The sequence below is a fragment of the Lepidochelys kempii genome, chromosome 3, assembly GCF_965140265.1.
Source record: "Lepidochelys kempii isolate rLepKem1 chromosome 3, rLepKem1.hap2, whole genome shotgun sequence".
Lineage (NCBI taxonomy): Eukaryota > Metazoa > Chordata > Testudines > Cheloniidae > Lepidochelys > Lepidochelys kempii.
The window spans coordinates 60,430,189-60,442,213 of record NC_133258.1 but is presented as its reverse complement, the minus strand read 5'-3'; positions in this window follow the sequence as shown (position 1 = coordinate 60,442,213).

Genomic DNA, 12,025 nt, shown 5'->3' with positions numbered 1-12,025 from the left:
GGGCTATCTAGTGAAGTGTCTGGGAGCAAACTTAAAGCAAGCATAAGGCAAGTGGGGATGAGCTGTGCCTCGCTGCCTTATGGAGCAGTCAGTTTTCTTTCTCTCTGTTTTTGGGTTCTTGTGTACAATTGTTCTAAATTCTAAGAAATAAAGGAGTGTTACATTGCAACCTTCCGAAAAGAGTATTTATGTGTTTATGTAACTTCCTGGTGTGTATGCTGTACAGGTGTCTTATTATTTTGTCTAGATCTATGTAGCTCTCATTTTACTAAGTAAAGAGTGATGGTGTTTTTGAATCCTGTGCAAAGTCTGTGTGTCTGTTTGCTTTCACTCTTGCATACTCCTGAAGTAGTAAACTGTAAACCAAAAGGTTCATATATTCAGTGAGATTCTGGGCAACATGTGAGAGATACTGGGGTGGGTTGCGGATGATAACATTATTTTACGACACAAGGCAACTGGACTGCAGGGTCCCCATTTCTAGGAAGGGTGTCAGACACAAGGTCTGTACCTGGAGTGGGTGTCTAGAGGCCCAAAGCCAGGAATAATACTTAAACTTTGACCAGCCCCATCTCTCATGGCATGTGAGATTCAGAACTGGATCACAATCTGTTGAATGTCCAGTGGGAGAAGCTCAACTAGATCTGTGACACCTGCTCTCTTAGTTGAAAACTGACCATTTATTCCTACCCTTTGGCTCCCCCAGCTCTTAACCAGTTTCTAATCTAGTAATAAACTATTTTTCTCAACCAGGTATGAGAATTTGGCCCAATGTTGGCAAGTCCCTTAGTCCTCAAAGCAATTCTTCTGCTATAGAACTGGTCATAGAATCTTTTCTGCCATGGAATCTACATTATAACACTGAATACACTAAAATGGCGGGCGGGGGGGACGGGGGGGAAATTCCTGCACAGCAAGTGGACCCAGCAGCGTTTTAAACATGAACTGTTTGTTCATCTACGAGCTCATCATCGTAGGCTGACAATACAAAGGAGTGAGACTATTATCACTGGCTAACAGTTTTAGTCAGCGGTAGTTATCTGCAAAATGCCACATTGTGCCAGGCCTCAGAGGCTGTTGAAGATCACAGATAGCCACACCACAGCAAGTTGTAAGCATTTTAAAAAGTCAGTTGGTCAACAGAAGCCCATTTGTTTTGTGAAAAGACTGTGTTAGTCTATAGCAAGGGAGCTCTCTTCCCTCTGTGAATCTATAACTTTATTCATCCCTAAATCATTCAGAGTTTTCAGCCTGGAGAGTTATGTTAGCTCAGTGCACAGAGAGCTCGCTTATCTTTCCTGAATAAATCCCTAAAAGATCACATTGGAGGGCTGCAGTTTGAAATGTTTTTGGAGTAATGTGGCTGAATATTTCTTAGAAATACTGCAAAATTGTTCAAACAATCCTTTAAAACTCAGCTTCTGTGTAGTCCCTGGTGCAGTAATCCCTTTATTCTTGACAGTATCTGAAAGGTCTTCCAAGTGTCCAGTTCTTCACCCCCTTCTGCCCCACTACTGGTGATTTTTTTTGTTTTATACTGCCAGCCTTAATGCTGAATGAGGCATGTGATTGGCCCCTTATAAATAATTGGTAATGACATGTCTGATAGTCTGCCCAAAAATGATTAAGCTACATGTCCTAATGAGTATTCTCCCTCTCTGCCTGTTATGCAATCACATCTCTTCAGTTCAATATGGCCCATTCTCTCCGAAAGTGGCAGCCCACTCAGAAAACGCTCTGACACAGTATATCCAGAAAAAGATCACTCCCAGCTGGAAAATGTTTGAAGTCATATAATTAAAGTCATCCAAAAAAGCAATTGTAGATGGTGAAATTGAAAATGCTGTGAAAGAACACTCCCTGCCTTCTGGCACTGTTTATAAGGAGCGCAGGTAGCCTGCGCACATCTTCTAATAACATATGTTAAAACTGGATTATGGTAATAGCAGCAGTCAGTGGTGTGCTGGGAAGGTTAACTCGTTCTGTTAACACTTTGTTTCACTGAGGTGTAAACATGTCAAGTGAAGGAGGCAGTAGGAAATTACTGTCCCTGGAGAAAAAGAACCTATGTCCCAGTCATTCAGTCTTCTGAGAGTATCCGTGTGAGCCAGAATCCCTTAGAATAGAATCAAAATGTCCCTTTAGATGAGCAAAACTGATTCAAAGCTAAGAAATAATCCTTGAAGAGGGGGAAGGAAGTTATGATTCCACAACAGAAAGTTAATAACAAACTGCAAATCTTTCAAGTTCTTTCTTTAAAATTACATTTCAGAAATGTTAAAGCTATATTTTCACTTACTCGGTATAATAAACTCCACTTACAAGTATATCAGTTTCCTTGTTGACCTCTATTTTCCCTTTGTTTCTGCAACATTTTTCCATGTGTTTGACTGGTAGCATTAACTGATTTACTTAAGTCTGTGGCTTGTTGTTTTCTTTTTTCTTTTTTAAAATAAATAATTTGTCTTTAGTGACCTGTCCCTCCTTCACAAGAGGTAGGGTGCTTGTAACAGGCTGTTACAAAAGGGCTCAAAGGGTCCACACATCTCACCATCAATCATCCAGGAGGAGTCAGGCTAACTAAAGTCAAGCCACCACTACACACTTACTTGGTATAACTACATCACTAAGTGGTGTTAAAAATCCACACCCCTGAGTGAGGTAGTTATATTGGCCTTAACCTGCTCCACACAGACAGCGCTATCTCGGTGGGAGAGCTTCTCCCATCAACGTAGCTACCGCCTCTCGAGGGGGTGGAGTTACTAAGTGGACAGAGAGCTCTCTCCTGTCAGCTTAGAACGTCTTCACGAGAAGTGCTGCATTGGTGCAGCTGTGCTCATGCAAGTTTGTAGTGGCCTGCCCTAACTAGCTGCCCTCAGCACTAATGGTAAGAAAACACCGGGGGACTAGGAGCTGGAAGTCCACACTAGTTTTTCCAGGTGGGTTGTTGTGGGGACTTCAATAAATCTCTTAACTCCTTTCTAGATTAGTTTTCTCATCTATACGGTGGTGCTGATCCCTATTTAGCTAGCTCTCTCACAGGGGTATCATGATTGATTAATTAATCAATGTACAGAGATGAAGCTGAACAATGTGAAACATTATATAAGTGCTTGGTGTTACTGTGAAGCAGGTACTTTTCATATCACTAATCTCCTTACCAAGAGCCACAATTTCCCTGGTTTCAACAGAATCTGAACACAGCTGAGAAAACCAGATTCTGTAATTTTTAATTCAGACAGACATTTCAGACAATCCGTAGTGCACTCTAAGTGAAGGATGCATTCATATTTGGGGCCATATGCATTACCAACTCTTGTGATTTTATCATGAGTCTTGGGATATTTATTGTTTTTCTTAAAGTCCCAGCTCTTAGATTCATGTGATTGCATGGGAATCTCAGTTTTCATTCTTTTAAAAAGTAATTTTCTAGCCTTCATATTTGTAGGAAAAGACTTGAAAACACAAACCATAAATAAGCAAAAGACCAAAAATAATCCCCAAAAGAACCCATTTAAAATGTGGGGGATGGTTGTGGTTTGACTCAGGAATTTGAATGATTGGGGTTAGCAATAGTGAATATAGTATCCTTGATCCACAAGCATAATTCTCACTGACATCACTAGGAACTTAAGTTTTATGCAGCCAATGACATTTTTCAGAAAACCCTACCATGATGGGAAGAGAGGACTGTGCTCAGCAATGCATTACATAGAAATGCCTTTTAATTGCTTTAGGAATAGGATGTACCGGGGAAATCCAACCAATAGTTTCATTTCATTCTGTGAATTTTTCCTCTGGAACAAGTCTGGCCACTCGGATGTCACTTGGTAGGGAAAACAAGCCTATACATACAAAAGCATAGTGATCCAGGAGCCAAGTAGAATACGGAAAGAACACAGATTGATTGGATTCCATAGTACACATATATGACACGCCACACGGAAGTCTGTTGGAGGCATGATATCTAGGTTATACTGTGTTCATATCACACCAATAACTTTAATATAATACTTATGACAAAAAAACCCTCAAAGCTTTTATAAAATACATTGCATGTTGTTCCTCTCCATGCAGTGTGACAGGAATTAATTTGACATATATAAAATACATGGGCAAGTTCTGCTAGTTTGATGTGAGTCATTCCTTGGGTTCAACAGGAGTGATTACTTGAGTCAGGAGTGTAAGATTTGGCTCCTACTTGTACCAGGAAGAGTAAAAAATCTGCAGCATCAGAGTTCCATTTTTGGCATGATGCTAAAATCTGGGTTGCAAGTGAATGATTTCACTCTTTTCTTCCACTCTGGTTGTACAATTATATGACTTTCCCCATCAAACTTGCTGCAATGCCTCACTCTGTATAACAGACAACAAAATATCATTACCCAAACGGAGCGAGGCCTTCCACTCAACTCTTGGTGTTTCTTTGTTTGTTTGTCTGTCTCTTTGAACTCCACATCTGATAAATTCCAAAATTTCAGGGAATGTTCAAGGCATCAGTTGATTTTGGAGAAAATCAGAAAAAACAAAAGAGGGAAATGGGGGACACATGAAGCCCCTGGCATCTAGTTAGCAGACCCAGAAGCTTCAAATGCCTCTCTAATTGTCTGTAGACCAAAGAAGCAGTTGATGGCAGCCATTAACACCTTCCAACATAACAATACTCCTCCATCTTGGCTCTGCCCATCCTCCCAATACAATTTAAAAATACTGACACCCTGAATGACTTGCCTCCCAAATGGAAAGAAAACAAATAAGAATAGGAGCAATGCAGGGGAAGAGAGGGCACACAGAGTCCCTGACATGGGGGAAGAGATAGTCCATGAAACAGACGTGGTTGGGAGTGTGATAGAAAGCTTATGGGATGGAATATAAGAATCCCTGGTGTACGCAATGCACTTGGCCTCCAGAAATTATGAAGTGTGCAAGCCCCTAGAAGAAAAATGTAAACAACACATTTACTGCTATTAATTTGGAAGCAGTGATGCAAATATTTCACTGACTGGATGTCTTTAACTGATGAAGAGAGCTTTGACGGTCATTTATTCAAGTATTCAGCTGTTTTCTATCATTGCTTGACATGAGTCAGTAATGACTGGTGATGTATAAATAGAAATAGTCAGCAGTTCTAATGTAACTAATTAAAGATTTGCAAACCTCACGGTGTTTGCATTCACTTTTGATTTAGTAACAGCTGGAGAAAGTTTGTGTACCACAAATGTTTGCCACACACTAATTCACTAATTGTTATTGAGCTGGGAAGATTGCCATACAACTAATAGCAGCTTTCGCAACTGAAAATAAGCTTATGTAGTTCATACCCCAGATTTTTAGTGTGGTGGTGAGTTTATTTAATCACACTGCCATAAAGTTCTGTAAATGGTTTGATCAAGGAAATAGAAACAAGAATATCCCTGAGGAACCACTCTCTGGACACTTCATTAATCTTAAACATGGGCAAGTGATATTGAAGTGATTATTTCAATTCTAAGAAAACTTAGATGAGGCAGTTTTTTCCTGGTATCTTGCCTACACTTATAAGAAATGAGGACAGTGAAGGGAACTATACAGTTACTGATTACTGCACTGAGTGAAAGGAAAATGTCGAGAAATACTCAGCCATAAAGAAGAGTTGGGAGAATTTCCATCAATGTGGTCTGTTTTAGGCTGTGAAAGCCTAAATGGAAAGTGCTTGATTTAATGGTAAGCAGATGAATTTCCCTGTACCAGCGAATAGGAATGAATCCTAAGAGGAAAATGATTAAAATCTCATGGTCCCATGAAAACTGAATCTTCATGCTCTGCTCTGAGGAAGTAAGTGTTTAAGTCAGTACCAAGTTGGGAGAAAAAATTAAATAAACTTGTCCAGTTTTAAGTCACTAATAAATAAACTGCCTAAGTTTATATTTGTTGAACATAGATAGTACTCAACACTAAACAAAACCCCACAAAATACAGACAGACCCTTCTCCAACAAGCTTGCAATCTAAACAAGACAGCTGCAGTTTAGATAGGTGCCAATAGGAAGTTGAGAGAAAGGAATGAGTGATTTTTTTTTGCTTTGTTGTCTCATTTCTGATGTGCTCTTTACAAAAAATAAATCTTCAGGAAGCATTGGAAAGAAGTGGATTGGCTTGGCAGACTGGGGTAAATAGGGTAGTTCATAGATGCTGGAACTAGAGGTGCTGGGAGTGCTGCCATACCCCCTGGCTTGAAGTGGATTCCATTTTATACAGAGTTTACAGTTTGGTTCAACAGCTCTCAGTACCCCCACTATAACAATTGTTCAAGCACCCCGGGGCAGTTCCATGCAAAGAGGAGGCATGGCAGAATGGGCCTGTTTGAAGAAGAAGCAGGTGGGTAGGGGATTGAGGATGACCTCAGTGTCAGAGGTCATTGAAAAGGAGATTGTTGATTGTGGCAGAATTGCATAGGGTCCTACAAGCAACAGCAAAAAGGAAGGATTCAGAGGCCAGGGATGATGTGATCAGATCCAGATCATAATGATAATGGCATTTTGAATAGACTGGAGAGACGATAATGTGATATTTGAGTGGCCAAATATACCTTTATATCATTTGCACATGATTAAATTATGTGCATCCATATTTTGTCCTCCACCTTCCAAACATCTTCTTTGCTTTAGTTACAGAGAAACAACCCCTGGAAGATCAAGAGACCAACCAGAAAGCTGAGCTACTACTTTAACTTATACCAGGGACCAGCTTATACCAACATTTAATAAAAAAGGAACAATTTTCTTTATCCTTCTAGAAGAGTCCTCTTGAATGTAATGGCAATTTGTATCTCCAACCATAAAACACCTCTTGGTCACTCAAAAACTCGAAAAAATTGTTTGGGTGTTGGAGAAATTTCTACAGCACCCTATTACATTTCTGAAGCATCATATTATTTTAATCTCTATTACTTTCTTTTTTTGCCTATTACGAGTGTTTTATTAATGCCAGTGAAATCAGAAATAAGAGGATGCTCATAGGTAATAAGAACAAAAGAACAGAAAAACAAAATAGTGAAAGTTAAGTAATAAACCTGGTATGTTATAGAAGAGTGTGTGAGGTATCTGTCAGATTATGCTTATGTTTCCATATAAGCATGGACCCTATAATAGTGGTCAGTAGTTCCAATAATTAACTTCAACGATAGTGCTTTAAGACAATTCGTAAAACAAAATACTGTATTGGTGCAATCTTCGCCTAGTTGTCCATGTTGTCATTAATCAGTGTTTGTGCTGAAATGAAAGAGTTAGCTTTTCCCAGGGGTCATACCAATAAACTGTATTTACCAGCTTTGTGCCACTCAGAGAGGTGCGACATATATTCTTACAACAATGGGTCTGACCCTTGGGAGCATTGTGGAGCTCTTACATCTAGTTTTATCTGCTGTTCAAACAATAAGCTAAGCTAAAACAATAAGATACGTTTATTAACTACAGAAAGGTACAATTTAAGTGATTACAAGTGATGATGCATAAAAGTCAGGATTGGTTACAAAAGAAAATAAAAGAGTAAAATGCAAGCTCATAACTAACTGAACAAGCTAAAGAGTAGCAGCTGTGTTAGTCTGTATCCGCAAAAAGAAAAGGAGTACTTGTGGCACCTTAGAGACGAACACATTTATTTGAGCATAAGCATGAAGTGAGCTGTAGCTCACCAAATCTTATGCTCAAATAAATTTGTTAGTCTCTAAGGTGCCACAAATACTCCTTTTCTTTCAACAAGCTAAGTAAACTTAAAAGCAAAAGGTTTTGTCTTACCATACACTGTTGCACATTTCACAGGCTGGGTCTCCTTTCAGCCTGAGATTCCTCCTTAGTTCAGTTCTTTGAGAATTGTTGATGTCATGTGCAGAGAGATGGGAGGAGGAGAGGTGAAGTCAAGTGTTTTCCTCCCCCTTTATAGCTCAATTTCTTGTGCTAGAAACATCATTGCTGAGTCATGGTGACACACAGTCCATTGTGGACATGAGGTTTGAATTGTCCCTGTGATGAAATGTAAATTTCTTGTTTACATCTTCCTCCCTGCTGGAGTATTGACACTTAAATAGAAGATGGCCCTTTAACACCTATCTGGGGTGCTACTATTTCTCTGTCATTGAAAAACTGGCTCGTGTGTGTTACGCAGAATTACACCCTATTTCTATAACAACCATACAATAGAATCATATAATTTTGCATATAGTGTCACTATGCATGCTTTAGCTGATTGAGCACCCTGGCCTGAAGGGAAAGGCACAGGAGAAGCCCCATCTACCTCCATAACTGGTATGTCATCCTGGCCTCTAGATCACTCCAATTCTCCAGTGGGGAGGGATTGGTGGCAGAAAGGTAGACCTCCAGATAGACCAGTGGACCCATGCCCCACCAGCTGGCCCGGATTGCCAGTGAAAGGGAGCCCACCTACCACCCATTCCCAACCATCAGGCCAGAGCTCTTGACCCAGTTGACCCGGGCCGAGGCGATCAACAAATAGAGGGCTTGGCAAGCCTCCATCCATGCCAAGTCTCCTGTGAAGAACACATCATCAGCATACACCAACTGGACCACTTGGAAGTCTGGCTCCCACAAAATTAACTCCTTCATCCTCTTGCGAAGGAAATGGAGAAAGGGCTCAATGGTGATGGTGTAGAGCTGTCCAGACAGCAGAGCAGCCCTGATGCACCCCTGGACCAAAGATGGTGGGTTCAGCCAAGAACCAGTTGAGCTTGACCAGATGCTCCAACAAGGCATACAGCACCTGGAGAAAGCAGTACCTGATGAAGCAGGACCAGACACCAAATGACCACTGAGTGCCCATAAAATACCTGTGATCCATCCTGTCTAACTCCTTTTCCTAGTTCATGGGCAGGAGACTGAGCAACAGACCACCCCTGCACATGAGATGGAGTAGATCCTGGACCAGATAGAAATGATCAAAGATTGGCCATCCTGGGACGGTGCAGATCTGGTCAGGGTGGCTCATATCTGCCAGCATGGACTCCAGCCATAGTGAGATGGCTTTCACTACAACTGTGTAGTCTATGCTGGGTGCCAGTTCCTTAGGTTGTGGCAGTCCTCCTTATTAGCCCGCAGTGTGAGCATGGCCCACCTGCATGACAGGTTGGAAGGTGTGCAGTGAATCAGGAAGGGTTTGCAGGAAGACAAAGGACTCACTTGAAAACAGCCCTGGAGAATTGGATTCTAAACCTGCCCTGGCCACACAGTTCATTTGTAATGCAAGTCATGTCACTAAACCAAGCTTTTCACAGTTGGTCCCTAATTGTGTGTTCCTCATTTTCTGAGTGCTTGACTTGAGACCTGGGGCCTGATTTGCAGAAGTGCTGAACATTCACAACTGCAACTGAAGTCAATGGGAACCGTGCTTGAATATCTAAAGTGCTATATAATGCTAAATACATACTCTGAAAAATCCAGTCCCATATGTCTTAGACTGGGCACCAAAATTTAGTAGATATTTTTGACCTTAAACACTCTGTGCCTCAGTTCGCCATATGTAAAATGGGGATAATAGCCACTTGTGAAAATAAGTTCATTAATATTTGTGAATCATTTGGATACCATAGTGATGAGCACCATAGAAAAGCCTATGAAGAAATGAATAATTCTGACTTCATGGGACCACACATGGAATGATGGGGAGAAAACAACATAATGAATTAACAATAGTCCATTCCGTGCACTGAGTGAGGCAAAAATAGTGTGGAAAACATTGTATGTTATATAACTAAAGACTGTCTCATACTGCATACAGAGAAGGGGGCCAAGTGAAGGTTGCACAGATAACCTTAATTCTGGCATTTCCTAACTTTTGAATGCTTGAATTTGCAACCTTAGCGTAGGTTTTAACTTAGTCTTTTGTTTGCAATAATATAGAGATCAAATGCTTACTTTCCCAGGTTTCCAAAATTGTACATTTATTTCAGGCAGCTAATCACAATATTTACAGTCCAATAATAAATGTGTCAGTCAGCCATGCTTTTCATATCCATTTGAATGTTAATATTACATCTGAAGAGCTCATTAAAATAGCTATGTATAATTAGTCTGTAAACACCAAGTCTTAAGTGTTTTCGAACATTCTCTTTACAAAAGGAGACAGCCTTCAAAAATAGAAATATTCATAAGCACAACTCCATGTTTAGAATTAATAGGTCAAAAAGTTCAAATTAAAATACTATTTGCAGTGGCTTTTCTGTTGCATCAAAAGTGGTCTGAAAATGACCAACATTTAAGAAAAAAGGTCTTTTGTCACCTTAAATTAAACTTTGGTGCAAGACACACACACAATGATAGATAGATAATATGTCTATATATGTAGGAAAATCATATTCAGATATTTTTTCCCCCAGTGGTCATCACATGAAGGGTAAAAATCAGGTAGCTTCTATATATTTACTGTCAGAGATGTTAAATTCCAAAAGGAAGAAGAAGAAAGTTGCTTTATCATAGACAGTTGCATTTAAGTCAGTACAATGTGGTAAGGACATGTCCCATCTACTTGTGAACTGCAGCATGCCACCCAGGGCTGGTGCAAGGTTATTTTGTGCCTTAGGCGAAACTTCCACCTTGCGCCCTCTCTCCCCCACCCCTCTCCCCAGAGTATCACTTATTATAAACTTTCAAAAATGAATACTGCATAATGTGGCATTGTTCATTAGAATTAATATGTTTGGCTTGAAAATGTAATAACTTCATTGTTTAGTCTACATATTTAATGAAAATAAATTAATAACCTGACAGTGTTAACATTGTTATTGTTTTCACTTTGCACAACATAGCATGGATCTTAAAATAAATCACATACATTATACACAATACACTGTCACAGAGTAACATGTTATAATTTAGAATTTATTTTTCCATGCTTTCAGTTTAGCAAATTTAGAAACAAGTTCCTCCAAGTCAATGCTGTGAGCAATGTCATGTTCTATTGACAAGGTAGATAGCCCAACAAGTCTTTGTTGCAACGTTGATGTTCGCATGCATGTTTTTATCAATTTGAGCTTTGAGAAGCTTCGCTCACCACTGGCCACAGAAACTGGGAGAGTCAAGAAGATGTGAAGAACAATAACTGTGTTGGGGACACTATCTGTCAGCTTATTTTTCCATATGAAGTTCAATACATCTTGTGGTGATGCACTCTTTTGGACTCATCTTGCAATAGCTTGCAATTCATTGCACAAGTCAAATGCATCAATATTTTTGGATTCACCATGTTCCAAAGCTTGCTGCAGATTCAAGCAATGTTCCATAATTTGCTTTGTTGTTGTATTTTGCAATCTGTAAACATCATATAGGAAGCCAAATACTGAACTAATTTGCTGCATCAATGTGAATCTTTCTTCAACCAAATGTATTGCTGTGTCAATGACTGCAAAGTAAAAGTTCACTTTGAATTTTTCTTTCGGATTATAAATAGGTTCGTCATCTGCTTCATATGTGAACTGCTTCCTCTTTTTTCTAATACAGATTGGATCTGGTTCAAAAGTGCTGGTACATCCAACTCCTCCGCAAGTTCATCTGCATCTACCAACGTTTTCTCAAAGTCTGCATCACTTCTGCAGCACACAAGAAACTTCTTGGTTTCTCCAAGTTGATTAATGGCGTCACATTTGTTGAATTCTTTCGCTTAAAGTTGTTTGCTAGTCATGTTGATCTCAAACAATATGACATACCACACAACAAGAGAAACAAGAAACTAGAAATGGCTTTTGCAAGATCCTTTGCATTAACTTGTGACGTATTGCCAGATGATCCTGTTAGAGTAGTGTCATCATAGATCTCTATCAGAGCATCACAGATGTCACCAACCTGATAGCAAAGAGGTTTCAAAGCATCGATTGGACTTTCCCATCTTGTTTCACTCAATGGTTTAACTGTGACATTAGATACGTGGTGTGTTAGAACTTCCCAGCCACGTGTAGAAGCTGAGAAATACACATAAACACGCTGAACTAAATCAAAGAAGGCTGTTGCCTCCAAGCAACACTTTGCAGTATCATTAACAAC